Here is a 23,452-nt window from a genome sequence, read left to right on the forward strand (position 1 = left end):
TTTAGGTAGCACCAAATTTTGTCTGTTGGTTGTTCAAGCTTGGACTTTTAAAAGGATTACCTATATTTGTGTCACTGTACATGGCCTTACTAATGCAGGTGGTGACTTTATCTTCGTGGTTGAAGCCCATGATTACTATCGCTTAGAAGTCTTTTACTCTTGGGTCAATTTTCCAGCTGTGTATGCTACTACAAACACATTTCATGAATACACTGTTTACCCACAAAATGTATATAGAGCATAAGTGCTCTTAGAAATACCTTTATCACAATGGGAATATCAAAATTGGATCCGAGACACTCTTGTACCTGTACTCGGGTCCAGTATGCACAAGTCACCTTTGTAATAAAGGGGCTACCTTGCCAGCATTAGCTGGTAATACACCATTCCCTAATTTGGTGAATCTCAATGCTCAAGAACTACAACAATTATACAATGGTCCAGTTAGACTATAGAGACTCTTGACTCAATATGTGTTGTGCACCTTGCTGGCAGTCCCAGCAAGGGCTTGCCTGGTAGGGCAAGCCCAGTTGTCTGCAGTGCCAACAATAGGTCCTGTGATTCTTCATTCAATTATGGACAGGATTTCCCCAGATAGTGAAGAAATTCCTTTTTGGATCTCCCACAAAAATCGATCAGATTGAAGCTGTGTTTCCCCCTATGGTACCACAAGACAAGTACAGAATTACTGTGTACGCAGATTTGTCATTCACCAATCCATGAAGACGAAGGATACATACGGATTATTGTAAATGTCTGCCACAAACTCTAAGATATATATATAAAAAAAGACAAGCACAGAATATCGACTATGTGCTTATCCCATGAAATGGTTCCTGGAATAGGTAACTCTGCCACATAGGGCACAGTCTTTGTTGCTGTGTATACCATTTGTCATGGTACTATGTCTATGTCACTCTTGCTGGAGGAGGTGTTAAACCAAATATAGAACAACACAGGGCAGCTGCTGCCCTGGATATGGGAAAGAGACTAATTGGAAAATTTCTGGTAGTGTCTGCAATGATTCTGTCTAACATTAAAAGCAAAACAGCTTCTCTGTCTATCTGCCACACAAGTTGCACAAGTCAACCAAGAACGGAACCTACCTATTATTATTACGAATGTCTATACTTCTTTAGGATGCAATAATTTGGGAACCAGACCTACCAAACCGCAGCGTAGCAAATCTAGATTTGACAAAGACACTGCAAGCAGAACCTTGAGTTTGTTAAAAAACAATGGAACAAATCCAAACCTAAACAGAAAGGTAAACCTCGTGGAGATTCTGAGCCACCGGATCCCTCTGAGAGAGACTATAATTTGACTGATCACACGCAAAAAAAAGCACCAGAAAGGTATCAGTTTTCTGATACTCGCCCTTCTCGTTCCTTTGAGAACATATCTGTCATGCAATACGAGAGAGGAGGGCATTCTGACTGCAAACAGGAAGAGTATGTGAACCCGAAGAGGGACTCACAACACTCGTCTGAGGTGAAGATTAAAAATGAGGAAACCCGCCTCAATTAAAGCCCCAATTTCAGAAAAAGAAAGGTGTGGCTCTAACAGCAAAATATGCCACAAATGCTGAGAACTCCCCTCCTGAACAGGAGGTGGTAATGACTTTCCTTGACAGCATGGCAGAGGTCACTATAGTGTGCCAGAATCTCCAGGAGTTTCTGGCAGCGAAAGGAACCGATAACTTTGTTACAGAAGAAACCCCAGACAGGCGCATGGATCATCCAGACAGATTATATAATTTGGACATACAAATTGAGGGGTACATACCGCGCACCATTAAAGTAATACTCTGTGAAAAGTCAACTTTATCATATGACATTCTTTTAGCAGAGGTCGATTGGCCCCCGCAGTGTGTCCAAACATCTCTGCAAGGTGAGGATATCATACTTCAGACTTTCTATGCATTTGTCCCTGATGAAGTCACACGTTTATGCAGCTGAATGGGCTCTTGCACTGGCCCAGATTTATATTGCATGTCAGCTGGGATAAGGACTCTCCTTATCACATTATACCCATAAGATCCAGCCCACAAGTGCAACCACAATACCCTATTAAACGGGATGCTAAAGTACCTGTTATAGAAATACTCTAGTTGGAGTACCAGGGAGTAATTGAACCCTGTGACTCAATTGAATAATCCTCTTTTTTCTGTGCTGAAACCGAATCATTCATATCGCATAGTCTTAGACTACAGACATTTAAACAGTCATACACGCACCTTTGCAATAAGGAATATACACAGTACAGCACTTATATAACTAATATAGGGCCAGATGTAGGTAAAACCGAAATACCGAGTCCTTAATAGCGAATTTTACAGATTCGTAATTAAGAACTCGGTATTTCAGATGTAGATATAAAAAATAAAAATCTGTAAAAATTACCGATTCGGTAAAAATCTGTAAAAATTACCGATTCAGTAAAAATTTATAAAAAACAATTCTGAATCCCCATTACCGAATCGGTATTATCGATTCCTTAATACTGATTCGGTAATTAGTGAATCCGGTATTTTGAAAAAACCCCAATTGTTGAATCAGCCAATCCTGTGCTTCCTCATGACCACACAACCAGGAAGTGGCCACACCCATGCAGCTGCACTGATCCTGAAGCTGTTGGAGAGGCAGGGATCACAGCAAACAACCCAGGAGTAACTTTTCCAAGTTTTTGCTGACATCCCAGACCAGAAATGGACAATCAGGATAAGGAAAAGGAGGCAGGAGAGCGCAAAAGGAAACACAAATTCAGTGATAGGGAGCTGAAGGTCCTGATTGAGGAGGTTACAAAGGACCATGATAAACTGTTTGGAAAAAATTCCCTGCACGTCCCTGAATCACAGAAGAGGCAGATATGGCTGGTTATCCAGGAAAGGATTAATGCCATAGGTGTAACCCAGCGCTCCATTGAACTTAAAAAACGCTGGTATGACCTCAGGAAGCGTGCAAAGGAGAGGTTGGCAGAGAGAATGAAGCATGCCAAGCAGACAGGTGGAGGGAGAGCCACAGCACCTGCACCAACTGCCCTGGATCTCCTGGTGGCGTCCACCCTCCAGCTGGAGAGTGTGAGTGGGATTGGGGATGCAAACAGCTCAGCCAGAGCTGGCAAAAGGCAAGGTAAGATGCATGCACAGCATGCTGTGCCCCCCACTCCCTAACCCCAATCCCCAATGAGGCAGTATGATTCCAACTCCAGTACATGTTTTACTAAAAACCAGCAATGTGACACACATCAGCAATTAGCAAGCAGAGGACAGTCAGTTTAATTGGCAGTCATGAAATTTATTATTACGCAAATGCTGCCAGACAAGTGAGCAAATGTACATTCTGTCTCCACAGGCGAGCCATCGTGCAGGGCTGCAGAAGGGGACACAGGAAAGGCACCAAGGAGAGAGAAAACACAGGAGGAGGAGGTCTTGTCGCCTGCAGAGCACACCACACCACCACCACCACCACCACCGAGAGCCAGGAGGCATACAGTGGCTAGCCTCCAGCTGATGGAGGTGTCCGAGGAGGACAGCATGGAAGGCCAACATTCCACGCTGGCAGGGGATGACAACAGTGCAGGCACACAGTCCCCCACCGAGCACGCCCACACAGGTGTCAGACACCGCAGAGCAAGGGCAGCCAGCCCTGTTGCCCAGGGCGAGGATCCAAGTGTATTCGCCGGTCTTGAGGGGAATATGCTCAAGGTGCAGCACCTGCAAGGCATAGCAATCAGATCAGTGCAACGGCAGATGGTCCACATGAATACACACATGCTGGAAATCAAGGAGGGCATGAACAGCATGAACAATACTGTGGCTGAGGGCATGAGGGACATATCATAGGCAGTGAGGAGGCTGGGCAGCAAAATGGATGAGGATTGCTTGGCGAGGCGCAGGGACCGGCAGAAATTGAACAACTACACTAAGGCAGTGAACCGGCTCTCCACTGCCACCTCTGTGCTCTGCAGGCGCTCGGTGGCCATGCAGGAGGAGGTGGCCCACTGCAGCCGTGGCGTGGCAAGGGGGCTGGTCACAGTGACCAGTGCACTGGAAGTGCTACAAACAAACCAAATAGCCACTACAGATGCAGGTGATGGGGGGATAGTGAAGAGGCAACTAGCCGCAGTAGCATCACGCCCCCGATAACTGAGTCCAGGAGGCGCAGCGAACGGCACAGCGCTGCCACAGGACAGACCGCCAGTGAGGACAGTGTGCCCAGGGAACGCAGCAGTGCTGCGCGTGGGCACAGGAAATAATGCCAGCCATCACCTGGTATTGTGAAATGGGTGATGTAACCCATTTCGCCTTTGGAATGTCCATTGCATGTTGGCCTGGCATGTTGAGGCCTTCATGTTGTGGTGGTGTGCTATGCTATTGCCCGAGTTAAGGTTAATAAAACACAGGCACTCAATTACAGTAACTGGCTGTGTCTCCTTACTTACTCAGAAATAGTTGTGTGCGATCTCAGCCTATCTGTGTCTCCCATCTGGTGCTATTGTCACACCTGCTGCGCTGTTCTCTGGCTGTGGACAATCCTCATCCTCGTCGTCAGTTCCACTGCTGTTCCTTGCTTTGTGGCAAGGTTATGCAGCATGGCACATGTTGCAATTATTTTACAGCAGATGATGGGCCGGTACTGACGTGCACCTCCACTTTTGTGGAGGCAGCAGAACCTGCTTTTTAGGAGTCCGAATGTGCGCTCCACAACATTGCGCGTAGATCTATGTGCCACATTGTATCTTCTCTCACTTGGGGTAGATGGGTTGAGATATGGAGTTAGGATAAATGCCTGCACGGCATTTGCACTATCACTTCAGTGAGAAAGCAAGTGCCATTAATAACAGTCACCAACACATTCATCCAAGGTATACATCAGGGTGTGTCACATTGATTTACCTAGCAGGTATCCTTCTCCAAATTCGCCCCCAGCCAGACGTGTGTAGATCCCACGGTTCCTGAATATGTAGGAGTCATGGGTACTCCCTGGAAATTTGGCTACAATGTCAGTGATGATGTGGTCCGCATTGCATATTACCTGCACGTTGATAGAATGTGTAGATTTGCAGTTCCGATATATGTACTCTGTAGCTGCAGGTGGGCAGATTGGTATGTGTGTTCCATCAATGCACCCTATTACATGTGGGAACACAACCTTTTGATAAAAATCCATCTTGGTTTTCTGCAGTTCCGCCTGTGTGCTGGGGAAGCGTATGTAGTGATGCATTCTTTGCATCATGGCATCCAGGAAAGTGTTGAAAAAAACGGGACAGGCAACTCTGTGACACACCACCTGCCAGAGCTATCACCCCCTGGTAACTACCTGATGCAAGTAGGTGCAGGCTACAGAGCACCTGAAAATGTGTTGGTATAGCGTGCGCCCTTGCTGTCGGATGCTCCAGGAGTGGGTGCAGGTCCCGTATCAGGTCTATGATGGTTTGGGTGTCTAGCCTGTACCTCTCATGGATGTCAGGCTCTATCAGTTGGAACAGTAACGCGCAGTCTGTACACGCATTCCTCCCGTCTCCAGATCCTCAGTCCTGCTGCTTGCATACGAAGCCGCCTTGCAATGACGTAGAGGGCCACCATTGTGTTCACACTGTTGCATTTTGGGGCTGTTTAAATGCAGTGCACCTGATTACCACCTGCTTTGAGTCAGTGGTAATTAGCGACTCCTAAATACCGAAAAATAAATAGCCAACCAGAAATCCCATTTCTAACATTGGTGATTAGCGGTGGGATTAGGACTTGCGTTTGCGCAGTACCACAGCGACGGCTGGCTGCACTACAAAACCCTGCATTTAGATAGTCACATGGAAAGGGATTATTGTTCTAAGTTGTTTTAAGTGGCATTTCTGTGAAAATGTGTTTCTGGATTCACCAGTAAGGGTGGGATCCAGTGGTGGCAGCAGATGTGTGTCCAGTGCATGTATTCCCATTCCCAGTTCCCGGGGTAATGGTACCTGTGTCACATGATGGTCAGATTGAGAAATCAGGGGCAGTAGAAACTGTCTTACCAGTCTTGGGAGGGGTGGGGATGAATGTGTAATGCGCTGGATGAATGTGAACGTCCCATTCCCAGTTCCCAGAGTAATGGTACCTGTGTCACGTGGTGGTCAGGTTGAGAAATCAGGGGCGGTAGAAACTGTTTTACCAGTCTGGGGGGTGTGTGTGTGGATGATTGGTGTGAGTTCTCAGAAATAAGGAGCTTGCTGAATACTTTGGTGTGAGTTCTCTGAAATAAGGAGCTTGCTGAATACTTTGGTGTGAGTTCTCTGAGATAAGGAGCTTGCTGAATACTTTGGTGTGAGTTCTCTGAAATAAGGAGCTTGCTATTTGATTGGGTGTGAGTTCTCTGGGGAGTGATTCCAAAAGGAGTGGCTGAGGTGTCTGCCAGCCCAGCGTGGTGGAAGAGGTTCAGAGTAGCCCAGCTAGATCTCGGTGTAGGGGCTCACGTCCTGACTCTGCGGAGAAGGAGTGGGTGGGACTGCGTGTCTCCAGGTGCCCGAAACCCAGTCTCAGGGCCTGGATGGTTTCGTTAGGGAACATCAGGTCGGGGGCCTTGGCTGTACCAATAGGTCATTTGAGGAGGATCTCCCAGTGTCTAGAGGACGTGGAGTGTCAGTAAGCAGAGCTCCAGTAGTTCTGGTGTCTGGCGGTACCGCTCCAGTTGGGAGGGTGCGGAAGTCCAGAGGGAGGGGTGAGAGGGGGAGGGAGTCCCCAGTGGGAACCAGTAGGTCAGGGACCAGCCGGGAGGGCTGAGTCGCCACTGATTGACCGTGGTGTCGCCACTTCTGTCCTGGGGGGTCTGCACGCACTGTCAGATGGACAGGAGGTCATGAGATCAGCGCCAGGCAGACTGTCACACGACCCATTAGTTATGTGTCACCCTCATTAAGTCCTGGTTCGCCAGGCATCTGACCAAAGGGTACGTCCCTCGGTTGGGGAGCCAGTAGTCGGTGTTTCCGGATCTGGACGTAAGGGCAGATGTAGTCCTGAGGGCAGGTGGGGATCATCTTAAGTGAAGAGACCCTGCTCTACAGTGGAAGGGGGTGCAGAGGGAGGGAGTCCTCGCCTCTGACCCCGGTGGATCCCAGGTGGTAGACCAGTTGATGGAGAGAGGTCCTGAACTGGTGGGAGATTTGTGTTCTGGTGGGTGCTTCCCTGGGAGGGTATGGAACCCCAGAAGTAGAGGTAGGGTGGGGCATTCTTGCCCGTGACCTCTGGTCAGCCTGAGGGTGGGGACCCTAGGTTGAAGGATCAGTGGTAGTTTGGAACTACACTGAGAGGGAGAGTGGAGAATGGCTTGTATGCCAGGGGTTACTACCCCCCTCTCTGGGTTTGGCAAGGACCAGTAGTATCTGGGTGGCCTAGGGCCTGGTCCTGGCCGTGGACAACTAGGTAGTACCAGTGGGGTAGCCTAGTTGGGCCTTTCGGTTTTTTTTTTTCAGATGGAACCACGTTGATTCAGAATGGCGTAGAACCGGAGGGTGTCCCTGCAGTGCGGGCCTGCGTCCGTGTTCTATCGCCCCAAGCAGGGAAGACCATCACGGTGGTGATTGGTCTGCCCTGTGTTTTGGCTGGAAGGGGGTTGTGTTGGACTTGGCCCTTCTGGCCAGTTCACCCCTAGAACTTTTTGCATTATCTTAGCCTTTTTCCTATGTTGTACTAGTGGTTTTAGGCCTCTAGGCGCTTTCACACTGTGTCCCAGTGGAAAGTGCGTGCGCTCTGTGTATATTTAGTGAGACTGACCTGCCCTCCCATAGGAATGCATGGGGGATCTGAGTGACCGTGTTAAGTCCTGATGTGAGAGGAGTGCAGGGTCGAGTTTGGTATGTGCGAACTCGTGAGAGTGAATGCTGCGCAATGATGTGTGCGGCGTTACGGTGTCTCGTGTAAAAGTACCACTTCTAGAAGCTGGCCTGTCTGTATAATAAATGTGCAGTGACTGTCTGGCTTGCAATTGGCTGGTGTGTCTGGCTCCAGGAGTCAGGATGGGTCTGCCCCGGTGGTGAATGGAGAGAGCTGCATGTTGATAGCAGGGAGGAGTACACCTGGGACCTGAATAGGGCTGGGCTTTCCCCACACAATGCTGGCTCCACCCCCTGTGGTGCGTTTAATGTCCCTGGCCTTTCCTGTGAATAGGGAGAGGGGCTGAGCAAAACAAAGTGCTCAGGAACCAGTTGCATCTGGTTCGCCCCTTTCCTGCACCTTTGGAGACAAAGGATTCTGTGTATAAAAGAGGGGCTGTGGGCTGTGACCCCATGAAAATGTTCTTGTTCTTGGACTCGAATCAACCAGGGGCGTGCTGCTGCTGGGGCCCAGGAGAAGGCTTGCCTCCCTGGGCCCTGCCCAGCCCCTGGATGCCTGGAGGACTTCTTTTGGGGGACCCTTCTGCCCTTAAATCCCTACAGGACCTTTTGCTGTACTAGCGTCTTGAGAGCGCTTTACTTAGTCTGGGAGCACTTGGTTTTCTCTGTGGAGGAGCGCCTCTCTCTGCCGCCTGCAGCGCTGGGCTGCGATCTCCTTAGAGGGAATCCCCAGCGTAGGGATTCCCCCCTCATTGTGTGCTTTTTGCGGGTGCCCACCCCGCTTATTCCGCGTATGTTTGGCTTGGATTTAGCAGGAGCCCACCCTGCTTTATGTTCTTACTTGCAAGGGAGCCCACCCCTCATTTTGCCGACATCGCAAAGATCACCGCCGCGGCCCTCATGGAAAACAGGAAGCCAGGCCCGTGCCGCCTGACTGCGGGCGGGGCCTGGGGTGTTCGATTTCCGCTTCCCCCCACTGGAGGGAAGCGTTCCATGCCGCATAGGTGGCGGATAGCAGCGCGGGGCTCCCACAAGTGAAGGGAAGCCCCGTGCCCCTGAAAAATGCAGCTGTGGCCAGCGAGGCTCTCGAGAGGAAGAGAGAGCCCCGCCCACTGCCTCGATGGAAGCCGCCGAGGCTTCCGTGAGCGAGGGAGAGCCCCGGCAGACTGCGAGAAGAGACAGCGTCCCCCGCCGCCTCCGGAGAGCAGCCGGGTGAGTAGAACTGCCTGGAGCGAGGGAGGACGCCGGGTAGAGGTACCTGGTCAGAGCAGCCCGATCGTGCAGCGGGCCGCTCCCACGTGGCAGCATTTGTTTAAAGGGCCCCAGTGGTGCCCTACCTTACCCTGACGGCCGTACAGAGTCAGAGCGGCCCCGTCTGGCAGCGGGCCGCTCCAACGTTGGGCATCAGTATTCCACGAGCCTAAGTGGCTCCAACGCTTGGGGGCACTACTTATCTTCCGAGCCCCGTGGTTGCCCCAGTTGTGGTATGTTCGTTTCGGAGCCTACGTGGCTCCACCGATAGGCGCATATATTGTAGATGGGACCAGAGGGGCCCAGGCTTGTTCTGTATTGGCGCAGATGAATTTCAGGAGCCCCGTGTGGCTCCACAGTACTGGGGGACATGTTGTTTTTAGAGCCTAGGTGGCTCCAACGTTTTGGACATTATTTTAAAGGCCATTGAGAGCCCATGCCTCATTTTACTTCCCCAGCTGCGCAGCACTTAGTGCCAGCTGCAGCGTTTAGGCCCTGTTCTTGTCCCCAGCTGCCCAGCAAGTAGTGGGCAGCTGCTACGTTTAGGTTCTGGCGCAACCTGGACCCTAATGTGATTTAGGTGTTATCGTGATTTAGATATTAATGCTTATGGTGTTAGGAAATGTACTGTGTGTAGTATGTTTTGCGCACCCTGTGTTAATGCTTATGGTGTTAGGGAATGTACTGTGTGTAGTATGTTTTGCGCACCCTGTGTTTTATGCCTCTAGATATGATTTCTGCATAGGAGGTTGTTTTACCTGTTTAGGTTGGTGTTAGGGAGATTATACGTCCCTGTGTGATATACGCCCCTAGTGTAATTATACTTAGGAGGTAGGGTCTAATGCATTAGACATGCGAGAGATTGCATAATGTGTTTATGCCCCTGTGATGTATACAGGATAGGTTTTATACCTGATTCTATTATGATAATGCTGAGGTCATTATAGCGCCAGTAGTTACTGGTTGTGCTCTACAGTGATAATTTGTGTTACAGTTGGTATATGTTCTACATTTACAATTGGTGATTTGTGCTAATTCTGACAGTGGTCCATGTGGCCCTGTCTTGTGTAAATAGTCCCCTGTAAAATTCTGCCCAGTGCCTGTTGGCACAGTGTAAATTGTGTGATTATCATCTAATGTGTTTATTATAATACAAAGGCTATTTTTCATATATAACCTTGTGTGGAGTTTCTTTTGTGGTGGGCCTAGTGTGTTGTTGCTGTGTGCGCGCGCAAACGCTTTACACATTGCCTCCGGGATAAGCCTGACTGCTCGTGCTAAGCTACCAAGGGGGTGAGCAGGAGTTATCTTTGGCGTGTAACTCCCCAGCCCTGACTTAGAGTGGTGGTTTCTGCCTGGCTTTGGCGCAAGCCCTAGCCAACCAGAAATCCCTTTTCTAGCACCCAGCAAATGCAGGAGGTCGGCCGTAGTCTGGAGGTGGGAGACAACTTGCTGGGGCAAGCCCGCCTTCAACAGCCAGTCGTCGAGATAGGGGAAGACTGGAACCCCTGATCTGCGCAGATGAGCTGCGACCACCGCCATCACTTTCGTGAACACCCGAGGGGCACTGGTGAGGCCGAAGGGTAGCACAGTGAATTGAAAATGCTCCTGACCCACCGTGAACTGCAGGTAACGCCGGTGGGCCGGCAGGACGGGGATGTGAAAATAAGTGTTCTGCAAGTCCAACGCTACCATCCAGTCTCCTGGATCCAGAGCAGCCAGAACTTGAGCTAGGGTAAGCATCTCAAACCTCTCCTTCCGGAGGAAGGCGTTGACACTCCTGAGGTCCAAGATAGGGCGTAGGCCCCCCTTGCCCTTCTTGGGAACCAGAAGTAGTGGGAATAGCAACCACGACCTACTTCTGGACCAGGAACGCACTCGACGGCCCTTTTGGCCAAGAGGGCCGTAACTTCCTCCCACAGAAGATTCAAGTGATCCCCCGACATACGGTGGTACTGCGGTGGCATGGCTGGAGGGGTCGTCTTGAAGGGGTGGGAGTAGCCCCTTCAGACGATTTGCAGCACCCACCTGTCCGACGTGATGGAACGCCAGTGGAGCAGGTGATGGCGAACTCTGCCGCCCACTGGCGTGGAATGGGCCTGAAAGCACGGACTAGGAGGGCTTTGAGGCGGATGCTGGATGTGGACTGACCGGCACGTTGTCCCCCGGTACCGCCTCGGCGGAATCCACGTCCGTGACCGCGTGCAGGTTGGTTCTGCGGCTGGTGGCTAGGCGGACGTGAGGGGGGCCCCTTCCTTGGCCACGAAAGGGACGAAAGGCCGAGAGACCCAAGGACTTGTCCGTAGCCCAGGAGTCCTTGAAGCGCGCCAGCGCACTATCCGCCTTCTCGCCAAAAAGGCGAGTGCCATCAAAGGGCATATCCATGAGGGTACTCTGGACATCCCTCGAGAAAGACGTGGACCGCAGCCAGGCGTACCCAGCGAGTCCGTAGTGTCTAGTCCACATCGTATAGCATGTCGTGCTGCATCCCGCCCGTCGGCAATAGCTTGGGTGAGCCGTGCCTGGGCCTCCTCCGGACACAGGGGCAGCACGTCCTCCACCGTATCCCACAGAGAGTGGGAGTAACGGTCCAAGAGGCAAGCGGTATTCAAGGACCGCAGTCCCAAACTAAGGGAAGAGAACAGCTTCTTTCCGAACTGTTCCAGCCTCTTGGATTCCCGATCCGGAGGAGCAGTCGGGAAGGAGGATTGGGAAGTAGAGGCCTGGATAACCAGACTCTCGGGCGTGGGGTGTTGGGACAGAAAACTGGGGTCACCCGGAGCAGGGCGGTGGTACCGAGCCACATTCCGATCCACAGGAGGTACTGTGGAGGGCTTGAACCAGGTGCCCTGCAGAACGTCCACTAGTGCCTCATTGAACTGCAGCAGAGGCTCCGAGGAGCTTGCTGACGGTTGAAGCATTTCATTGAGGAGGTTAGTCCTCACGGCCACAGCAGGCAACTTCAGCCCAAGGGCTTCGGCCGCCTTGCGCAGCACCACGGAAAAAGCAGCACCTTCCTCCGAAGCCACAGTCGGAGGAGAGATGAAACCAGTGTCCGGGGATGTGTCCAGACCACTGGCATACCCCAGCTCGTCTGCCCAGTCCTGTGATAATTTGGCCTGTATGGCCATAGGGTCCTCAGACCCCTCCCAGTCGACTCCGTCATCCGATTCCTGATAAACAGGGGGAATAACCGGACCCGGGCGGTAGATGAAATGGTCACCCATCGGCGTCGGATGCTGCGTCGGGCGGTGTCGCACCAGCGCCGGGCCCGGACCGGGGCTGAACCGGGGAACAGCGTCGTCCGGAGACGGCGCCGGAGGTGGAACCGGCGCCGGCAGAGATCCAGGCCTGGATCCCTCGGGGACCTGCGGCGTCGGGACCGAAGTCGACGACAGCGTCGGGGCCGGAGCCGCCAGCTCGCGAGGTCACCCAGTCGAACCCGGGGGGCCCGAAGGCGCGCCGGCAGGCATCGACGGCGGAGCCAGGCCCCTCATGGCCGAGAGGAAGGCACTGATCTACGCCGGAGTCGCATCAGTCCCAGGGACCGGCGGGTATGGGGACGGACGCGGCTCCTGCGGCTCCAACGGAGCTGCGGGGTGGGACCACCCTGACCCTCTACCGAGTCGTGCAACCGGTGAGGGGAGTCCGAAGAGTGGTGTCGCCTCTTGGACTTCTTAGCGTGCTTCGACTTACCCAAAGACTTCGAACCCGATGAGCGGTGATGGTGGCTGTGGCTCCGCGACCGGTCCTTCGACCTCCTCCTGGACCGGGACCGTGAACGGCGCGGAGCCGAGTGTCAAAGCTCGAGAAGCTTACGGGACCGCTCCCGCCTAGCCTTCGGGGTCAAGGCCTGACAGTCGAGGCACGACTCCGCATCGTGGTCGGCCCCCAGGCAGTAAAGGCACCGGCGATGGTGGTCCATTACCGACATCAGTCGGTGACAGGAGTCACAGGCTTTAAACCCAGGCATCCTACCGGCACCAGAGTCGAGTCGACAAGTAGACCAAAAAGAGTCAAAAAAGTTTTAGTCAAAAAAATTACTAAGGGGTAAGCTCTTCCCGGATCGGCGCTGTCTGGCGCGGAAAAAAGAAGAACTGATGTCAGCGCGCGAGGGCGGTGTCTAAGTACTCCGACGACGTCATCCCGGAGCACGACGACGGACGCGGAGCCACAGACGACGCCTAGCGACACGCAAGGGGTGTTGCTGACAAAAAATCTTTCCAGATCCAGCCTGACGCCTGGGGATATTCTAAGGTGTGGAATCTAACTAACGTGTTTCTTTCAGATACAAAGGATATTCCACGGGTTGGGTCCCAGTGTATTCTAGCACTTAAATACGCTGATGATACTGTTTTGTTAGCTACAACAGCAGTAGGCCTTCACTGTTTACTTAATTCCTTCATAGAGTCTATGGCTTCCTTTGACATGGACGTAAACCACTCTAAATCTCATATGATGGTTATTGGCCATAAGAAGAAAGCCCAGAAGAAAATCATGGGAGGCAATCAGGAAGTGACCAGAGTTTCTTTGTTCTCTTATTATGGGGTCATTTGTGAAGAGAGGGGATCATGGGTCCTACAAATAAAGGTCAAGAGAAACCTGCTGACAAGATCAGTAGCCTCAGTATTTGAATTTGCCAAACGGTTGGGGGCTAGACCAATACAAGCCATGGTTAAGGTTTACAAAGCTAAATGTTTATCCATTGGTAGTTATGAAATTAGTGTAGGGGGATATAGGGATTATGGTGAGATACAGAAACCTGAAAATGATTTTATTAGAAGATTACTGTTCATCCCACAATCAGTCACCACTTTTATAGCGCATGAAGAACTGGGGTTGGAGTATATTGCAGACATACTAGCTCTTTCACCCCTAGCGCATTGGTTAACAATTTGGTCAAGTACCGAGTTAGGGCTGAACCAGGCCATCATAAATTATTGTATTTCCCTGGATGAAGGTCATTCCATCCCTTGGCTGCACTATATTAAAGTTTGGCTGGAAAAACTGGGGTGTAAAGAGTTAAATGGGGCACTAAAGAGGATCACCAAAAAAGATCGGTCCTGGATTAAATAGCTATTTATGACAAGAGTTAAAGTTGACATAAAAGAAAAAGAAGTTTTAAAACCCACAGTTAGGGTCCATATACTCCTAAAAACAGTTGCTTGCCCTGGTGTCATTTTTGAACACCAGGATATAATTCAACAGAGCCTGCACGTTGTTTGCATTCTGTTTGTAGCAGAAATGAGTGGGCAGCATGGGGCTTTCTAATTTTAGAGTCCAGCTGGGCCCAAAACAAAGACCTGACTTAATGGGCCTTCAGCCCTCCTTTTGTTCACCTATACTCCTGGCTAGGTGTCATCTAGAACCTAACAGCTAGTTGTCAATGCAAGAATAGATAGGCGCACAACTCGTTATCATTTCACAAGTACTACTGGAGGCAGGTTTTTAACTTTGTTCAACTTCTGAAATAAGAGATGTGCTTGCCCTGTACGTATTCAAGATATGTCTGTCTGTATGAGTAATTACAAAGATATTGATTTAATGGCACCTACAATTTTTTTTCAATTCTGTCATGGTTCTACTTATTCCAGTGTAGGGTTTCAGAGTGCTTTACATCATGCACACAGTCACAATAAATCATACAAGAGTGTAAATCAATGCACACCAAATGTTACATAAGAGAATGAGGGTTATAAGGTGTAGAATTCACATATCACCCATACTTATAGACATATTGGGGCATATTTACAAGCCCCTAACACCACCGGAGCGTCATTTTTTTTCCACTCCCGCGGTGGTGTGCCAGTTCCCAGATTTACAAGGTGGCACTTAGCCACTTAACATGGCTTAATGCCACCTTGTAAATATGCCCCTAACCGCCACAGTCTGCTTCAGCAAAGGGGCATGCATTGGGTGTTGCTGTGGGCGTTCCTCTACAACACCCATTGCTTTTTGGCGCTGCCCCGGATTTACAAGGCTGGGGCAGCGCCAAAACCTAAGGCTAGGTAGTACCTTGTCTTAGAATGGAGATACAAGAAGAAATTATTAATTTCTCCTCGTTTTTTGCTCTTTCTATGTGTGCTGCATTTTGCAGCACACATTGAAAGAGCAAATCACCATTATTGATTGTTTATGTGCAGGAAGGTGTCCCTTCTTGCACATAAACAATCACCTCTGCAGTGCAGGCACCCTTGCAACATGGCACAAGGGTGCCTGCGCTGGGGCTAGGCAGCCTTTTTATCGCCAGCGCTAGGAGAAACGTAGGGGTGCGCCTTATTTTTGTAAATATGGCGCATCCCTGCATTTTGAAAATATCAGAGTACGACGTTACCAAATTTGGCGTAACATCGCTCTTTGGCATTTTCTAGTAAATATCTCCCTGTATGATAAAGAGTGAATGGTCAGGAGAAACACAAGGCCAGGATATAAAACTCAATGAGGTGATTGTGGCTGTTTGTAGTAGCAGGAATGTATTGCTTCCCAAAGGAACCCTTATTTGTAATCTTAGAATAACAACAGATTGAAAAAACAATCAGGATCTAAACCCATGACATGCATGTAGCTCCTTAATGCCAATAAATAGATCACTGTGCTAAATTAAAAGGCTTGTACCTTATGAACTGCAAGTGACACAATTATCTCAGCACCAAAAGCAGTATCACACTTACCTCTCTAAATAAAGCATGAATCTGTTACCTGCATGGTACACAATCTGCAGGTATATTAACCCTCTCTGCTACTTTATGAATCGAAACTGTGACTTGAAAAAACACAGAAATGTGTTAACCACTAGAGTTATCTTACCACTAATCCCTTCAAAACTGCTGTGCCTCCAATGAACTTTGCAGCAGGTGTCTTAACCCAGTAAAATATTTTGAAATGCAGCCTCTTTTGGCTAAGTAAGTAATGTAGAACATATTTACTGTCACATATGTCCTTGTTGCCAATTGCTTTGCAACTGATTGCTTTTTAAATAAGTGTATGTCGAATGTCAGGGTCTACTATTCAAGCTCCACCCCCTCGTGATTCCACCCTCTTTCCTCTGCCGATCCTGGACCCTAATTTACAGGTTCCCGGAGTACGTTTTTCAATTTCAATCACAGGTTATCATGGATAATGAAAATTAAAAACGAACCTTTTTCACTTTTTTAAGAATCAGCAGAAATTCCATATTTTGTTCAGTTATCCATGGAACTGAAACGGCACATTTTCACTTTTATTCTTCAAATAGTGTTGACATTTCTGCATTAAAACCATGACAACTTCGGCTCAATTTCCATAGAATGTGTGAGCACACTGTTTTCTGAAACGTCCGTAGAAGTTTCTTTCACATCCAAACCTCGTGTGTATTCCTCGGGTTGGGAGCGCTCTGGCATGAAATATTATAGATAGTAAAGTGACCTTAACCATATGCTGAATGCGCGATACAACCTGATTTTTTTGTAATTTAAAACGCTGTAGTATCTATTTATTTCAATTTACATTTTCTGAGTAATGAAGAGTTTGCGTGAACTCTACAAATACGATCACAGCAAGTACTCAAAGTACACAAGAGATGGAGCGACGACCGGAGTGGCAAAACCATGTGGTATTTATTGCCTTGACAACTTTTGATGAATTACACCCTTTAATGTTTCCAATCTGAACGGTAAAGAAGGTTTATGTCAATGCATTCTAATGCCCAATTTCAGTGTTTGGGAATAAATCGTAAAAACACAAAAAGACAGTAAAGAAAATGTAAGATCATTTGCTTTTCAAAGAAGGAGCATTGAGTCCCATATGTCTACGGTGTTGACTGTTTGGTCTCTGAGGATAGTCAACAAGTACAGGACAAGATGGTGTCACAGAATGTAACTAAAGTTCAACAAAGTTTGAAAGAGCTGCAAGCTTGCATGTAAATGGCCAGGATGCTGCCTGCCCCTGCGTCACCCTGAAATGTCTCTTTTGACACCAGCTGGGACTATAAATCTGTGCCTGCTTGCCTGCAAAGGATTTACTCTAACAGGTTCAGGCTTAGCTGTACAAACAGTCTCAGCAGGCAGCTGCTTTTATAGGCACCATCTGAAACTGAGTTCCTCCTGCCTGGAGAGGACAGTGCCTTTATTCCGTCGATAAAAAGAGTTCACGTGTGTGCTGTTCGATACTTAAGCGCTGTTTATACAGCATCAGTGAAAGATAGACAAGACACATACACTTCTTTCTACCGGGTAACATCATAAAGCTCTCTTAATAGGGTAAGATCTCTTATAAATCGCCTCGTTTGGGATCATATCGCTGCTTTAGCAAAAGTTCAAGATCATTTCAGGCACAGTGACCTCTGCTCAAACCTCAGAGGTGATGTGAGATAAACATCTTCCCGTTTGATTCGGATTAGATTTATGGCTTGGCACGCACTGAACTATGAACTTGCTTGATTTTCGACCATTCAAAGAAAGCGTCCTGGCACTTGTGTGGAGGTATCTAAGCGCAAACAGACCCCTAGCAGGGCTTTGGTTAAGAATGTTAGAGAACGGAAGTGACATTTTTCGTAGATACGTATTGCACAGTGCCACTGTACTGTCATGCTATTTATCCCTTAATGTCACCTGGTTTTTCTTTTTGATCTGCACGTAAATAAAAGCTATTTTTTAAAAAAAATGGATTGCTAGAGAAACAACTGCAAGGTGATATTAACAAGCATTGGCAAAGCAAATAGGTTGCGCCTTTGGGACCCGTTGGGTTCATCAATGGTGTTTAGCCACGCCACACCCATCTCAGAAGCCTTTGATGTGGCTGCTGATCCGAGTTGGAGGGACCAATATGAAAAAAGTATGCAAAGGCATTTTTTTAAATTGTAGTTGAGGTGAGCAACACAGAGGGTGAGGGTGAGGGTGGGGGAGCAACACAGGGGGTAAGGAGTGTAAACAACAGCGACAGCAAAGGAGGGCACGGAAGGGGGAAGCACATGGTTGTCGATTTATTAAAATGCAAAAGGGGCAGAGGAAGTGCCATCATATGCCCTTGGACTCTAGTGACCTCGCAGGAAGTGACATCACTTGACCTTTGACCCTGGTGATTTCACAGAAAGTGATTTTACTCAATTGTTGACTCTGGTGTTATTAACAAAATTGAGCACAGAAAAGGATAACAATAAAATTTACAATATGTGAGATTTAAAAACAACAAAAGTATTTTAAAGTAGATAAAAGTGTACTTTAGTTATCATCAAAATTCACTAGACTACTGTGATCATGTTGCAGGGTCTCTCCCACAAAAAGAAAGCAACATAGACTAGGAGAACAGCTATCACAGACCAGGAGAACAACCACCATACACCAAGAGAACAGTCATTATTGACCAGCTACAACCATCATTCTCTTAAAGATAGCTTCAAATTATCAGACATAGGCTCATAACTGTCAGGCTCGCTCCGCTCCACCCACTCCTACATCAATCGAGTGCATGGGGGCGGAGTCAAGCAAGGATAAAATGGGCAGTCAGTAACAAGAACTCTCTTCGCGTTCATTACAGATCTGCAAAGGCTTGCCACACTCGTTATTTTTTGCTTACCTGATTTGGTCTCAGTGTTCTGCAGTTGGGTGTCCTTGCTCCGTATTGGTTTGGTCCGACGTGTTACTGCTCAGGATGCTCGGGTAATCATCTTCCGGGTCATGGCTCTCTCTTTCTGGGATCTTGACCGGCTATGCATTCCCTCGCCAGGGGTTTGTGTTCTCTCCTCTCAGTTTCCTTGCACCTGCTTCTCTCTGCCTCTCATTCTGTGGGCAAAAAAAGAGAGAAGACTCAAACAATAAAGGAACATATGTCTCCCTGGTATATATGGTAGGATTATATATTTGTGTATCAAAGGAAAGTTACTTATCTGATGTGACTAATTCATGGTGAGTGGAGATTAGCGTATCATTTTTTTTCCTTCTTTAATCTCTGGCTGCTGTAGAGAGAAATGCTGCATATATTAGTTTCCTGACTTTATAAGGAGGTACTGTATAATTATCAGACCCAGCACCTTTTTGTGTGATTATATATTTTCCTACATCCTGTCTATGGGAATATGTTTTTTGTTTTTTTCCTAGCATTTACTTGGATGTATGTTTTTGGATCAATTGGATTGTTATGTGCTATGTGTTAAGGTTAGTTCCACTCATACTCTTTTATGCATTTATGAGTATAGGTTCATTAACCATATTGTGTAACCCTTAGTTTTTCTATTCTTAGATATATCATTCTAAATTAGTTTCCGTACACCATTCAAAGAGTATTTCATGATATTATAGAGCACTACCTTCAGACATGAAGTTAGGATAATTCATATATTTCTGTTGACAAAGGATGTGCATGCAATCAGCCCCATCCAGAATCTGTGCTAGACGTATCACCAGGACACATCTCCTTCTCACTTTCCTTGTTTTGTTTCCCCTCTTCCCCACCTTCACCTCGTTGGCTTTGACTCTATTGGGATGATTCTGGTGGCTGTGGGAAGTTGGGATCCAGCATCAGGTCTTCCATCTCATCTCCGCGGAAACATCAGGTGAGGTCCACAATACCCTGGCCTCTCTCTTCATATGTCAATCATAATTTGCCTGTGTAAACCATAATAAGCCTAGACATAGCTTCAAGGTCCAAATTTCAGTTGCAAAAGCCCAGGCAGAATCTCCATGTGCCAGTAGATACCAAGAAAAACCCAATATGCCTGTGCTGGCTCATAATAACATAATCATTAATGAAAGGCTGACCATGGTTGGCGCATATGTGTAAGCTCGCCTTATAGGAGCTACTCTGCAAGCAGAATGTATCTGCTGGGCCCAAAGGTTCAGGTTCAGAAACAATTTTATTTAGACAGTTGTCCTTAAAACATTCTAAAAAATAAACTTAAAAATTAAAACCTTAAAAAGAACCCCCTTCCTAGCAACCCCAACCCCCGAACCCATTACATTTCATCTTTAAAATTCTGTTTGACAGATCGTAAAAACCGAGCAATCCCAACTGCCACATCTAAATGTTGCATCTCAGACAATAACACCACCGCTTTGTTCCTATGAAGAACATCATATTTAAAAAACAGAGATCTTAAAAACTTGATTTGATTTGCGAGATACAAGACGCAGTCCATAAGGATATGTGTAAGGGTACATTTAACTTTCAAAGGGCAGGGACAGAAACCACTATTATTCTGCACCCTAATCCTATGTGGGTGGGATGAGTAGATTGGATTACATCTCACCCTAACCCATAAGATTTTGTTTCTGAAACCTGGGTCTAGTAACCGTGATAAATAAGGGAAAACACTTTCCTGGCCGAATGCGGTAAACGAGAAACTAATGGACGATTTATTCTTTAAATACAATAGATCGATTGATTCTGACTCCATAGCAGCGGATTCTCTCAGTGCTCGTTTGCCTGTTCTTAATTGCAATTATTCTGGTTCTGACGGCCTTTGCCTACATCCTTTCACTACTTTGGATCTCTTCCCAACACAATTTGGAGACTTTAACCACCTCATCATCCTCCAACAGTGTGTTAAAGTATCTTAGGGCCCAAGTAGAGGCTGCTATATTCCAAGAGACCAGACTGCACTCTCTCCTTCTAGCCTGGACCATGGTACCTTGGGGAGTGATAGAAGTCTTTTAAGAACTACCTCTTCCAGTCTGTCCCAGTCATAGGTTGGACCAAGAGAAAATACCTCTCCCCCATACAGGCCTAACGGTGGTATCTTCCCTTCATAGGCCTTTAGTAATGGGATATGGGATAGCCCCCAAATCTACCATTGAATCTGGACAGACAGCTTGCCTGCAATAGGGCTTTCTGCTTAATGGCATCCCAATGCGCACCCCAATTCAGATTTATCCTAAAAATTAAACCCAGGTATTTATATTGATTCAATTGCTCCACCACCTGTGAACCTAAATACCAGGAAAAGCTCTGCACTTTTTTTTCCAAAGCTTATAATCTTGGTCTTTTCCAGATTAATACGAAGCTTATTCTGCTTACTATAAGATGCCAAGGAATTGAGTTGCCTATGCAGACCAATTGGGATATAATCCAATAATACCAAATAGTCTGCATAAAGTAGACAAGCAATATGCTGGTCTCCAATTTTAGGCGAAAAAGACTTTGCTTGGGAAATAACAGTTGGGAGGTCGGCCAAAAATAGACTAAAAAGTAAGGGTGCCCAAAGAGCAAATATACCCACCAAAACCGCAGTCACTCTGTTCACACACACTTTCCAAACCTTTGTTTTTTCTCTTGCCAAATCTGAATGCATGCACAGGAAATGTGTGTGCCTATTCTGGGATAATCCCTTTAGCTTACTCGCTTATTTGTATAGAATATACCTACCTTTGGACTCTAGAAATGTTTTTTGGTTTGATAAATTGATATTTTCAGGACTTTATTTTATGAGCAAACTAAAAAAAACGGCACAGAGTTGGCCTTCCTGGACCTGCTTTGGACACCCATTACATATATGAATCATGTTAGCCTTATATACAGTTGATGTCTCAAATTGAGTTGTCTCTTGAAAAACTGTTTTTAATAGGTAGTATCTGACAGAACCCATTTTTTCCAATTCTAAACCTGTAACACCACCATGTGTGCATATAGACATGTCTCACTGGAGTGCAGCTAGTGCTTTAACACTGCTCTTCATTAAGTCACATCCCACCTGTGTGCAAGTTCTGGCTACATCTCTTTAGTGTGTGGGCATCGGACCCATTCACCTGCGTAAACCTAGCTATATCTTGCCTGTGTGCACCTAGACACACCTCCCCTTTGTACACCTTGCCCTTTTTACCTGTATGCAAACATTCTTATCACCTGCATCCACATTGAAGCCATCACCTGTGTACAGTCAGGAGCCTCTCATTTTTGTGCACCTGTATCGCTTCCAGCAGTGTGCACCATGGCTTTCAAAAGAACCACTCCAGCTACTCAGACTTAAACTGGACAGCTGGAGAGTTTCGGGGTAACCCTGTATGACTGTATCTTTGTGCTCATAACCACCTCTCATATGTGTGCTTTTACCCATTCTTACATGTGTGCAAATAGCCTTATAACTTGAATAGACCAATCTTTCTCTGACCAGTTTGTGCCTACCACTCAGCATATACACCCTCATCTGTTTGCATACAAGTCCCCTGATTAGATGCACCTAGCCCCCTCTCACACGCAGACACACCGGCCCTCAGTCACAATTTTGCACGTAGTGCTCATTATTAGGTAGGCACAAAGCATTTTCTAATCTGTGCCCTAAAATCCTTCCTCAACTTTGGGCACTAGCCTCCACTCACATTTTAACTCTATTCTGTATAGCACCCAGACTTCAGCTTGTGGCCGCTGGTTGGCAGGCCTCTGGAGAGAGTGGCCTTGTTTTTTGTCTCACTCTGAATGGTATCTGTCGAATAGTGAGAGTGTGGCTGGATGTTTTATTAATGTGTGCTTTGCTGCATGTTTAAGGAATGTCTATTGGTTATACCTATGTTAGAATATATTTTTGTGTTTACCAAAAACATTAAAAAAGTAGGGGCGTATTATCAAGAAACAGGGTTAAAATTATCGCCGCTTTAGTGGCAGAAAACTGCCGCTAAAGAGGCGATAATGGGCTTGATAATATGCCGCAGAGAATTCCCATAGAAGCCCATGTTCTGGTGTCAACATGGGCTTCTATTGGAATTCTCTATGGCATATTATCGAGCCCATTATCGCCGCTTTAGCGGCAGTTTTCTGCCGCTAAAACGGCGATAATTTTAACGCCATGCTTGATAATATGCCCCGTAGTGCTTGGAAAGCAAACAATGGAAGCTTAGAAGCCAGCCAATCAAAAGAGAAAGCAAAGAGGCTATGATATATGGAAGACCAACAAGCTGGAAAAGACTACGAAACAGACAAATGAGAGTGACAGGAAGCAATGTATGAACTGCAAGCCACTGCATGTTCTTGGTAAGCCTACAATATGACTTTCACAACCAGACAGCTGTGCTGTATGGCAAACTCGACCTAAAAAGTGGAGAATGCCAGGTGTGTGTGGCACTGACACCTATTGTTACTACTGTGCCTCTATTGTTGAATCTACAAGTCTTCCTCTCCAAATATTTTGAGGAAGTGAACTTTGCATATTTAGTAAATAGGAAGGGCATGGCTTTTTAGAGGTCATACATAAGTAATGCCAAGGTTGTGATGCCATGTATATATTTTATTTGTTGCTCTCACTACTGCACTTAGACCTCTTTGCAGTAAGTCTAATGTCATTTTAGGGACATTGAAAACAAGTCAACTCAGTAGTCAAGTCTAGAATGAGCAATAAACACAACTAAAGTACCTCTGTCTGTAGGAGGTACACATGGCAGGACTTTCTTTACATTCCAGACCTGAAAGAAGACATTCTTGACCAAAGCAC

The 23,452-nt window shown here is 47.3% G+C and overlaps 1 long non-coding RNA gene across 1 annotated transcript in view; it reads right to left on the reverse strand.

Moving 5' to 3' along the window:
• The window catches only part of LOC146865914 (uncharacterized), a 36,407-nt gene extending 17,746 nt beyond the window's left edge, over nucleotides 1–18,661 (reverse strand). The window contains exon 1 of the long non-coding RNA XR_014976724.1: nucleotides 18,613–18,661. This is a non-coding gene — a long non-coding RNA (uncharacterized LOC146865914). The remainder of the gene's footprint in view (nucleotides 1–18,612) is intronic.
• Nucleotides 18,662–23,452: the final 4,791 nt, after the last annotated feature.

Source organism: Triturus cristatus, chromosome 2_1 (assembly GCF_964204655.1).
Source record: "Triturus cristatus chromosome 2_1, aTriCri1.1, whole genome shotgun sequence".
In the NCBI taxonomy this organism is placed as follows: Eukaryota; Metazoa; Chordata; class Amphibia; order Caudata; family Salamandridae; genus Triturus; species Triturus cristatus.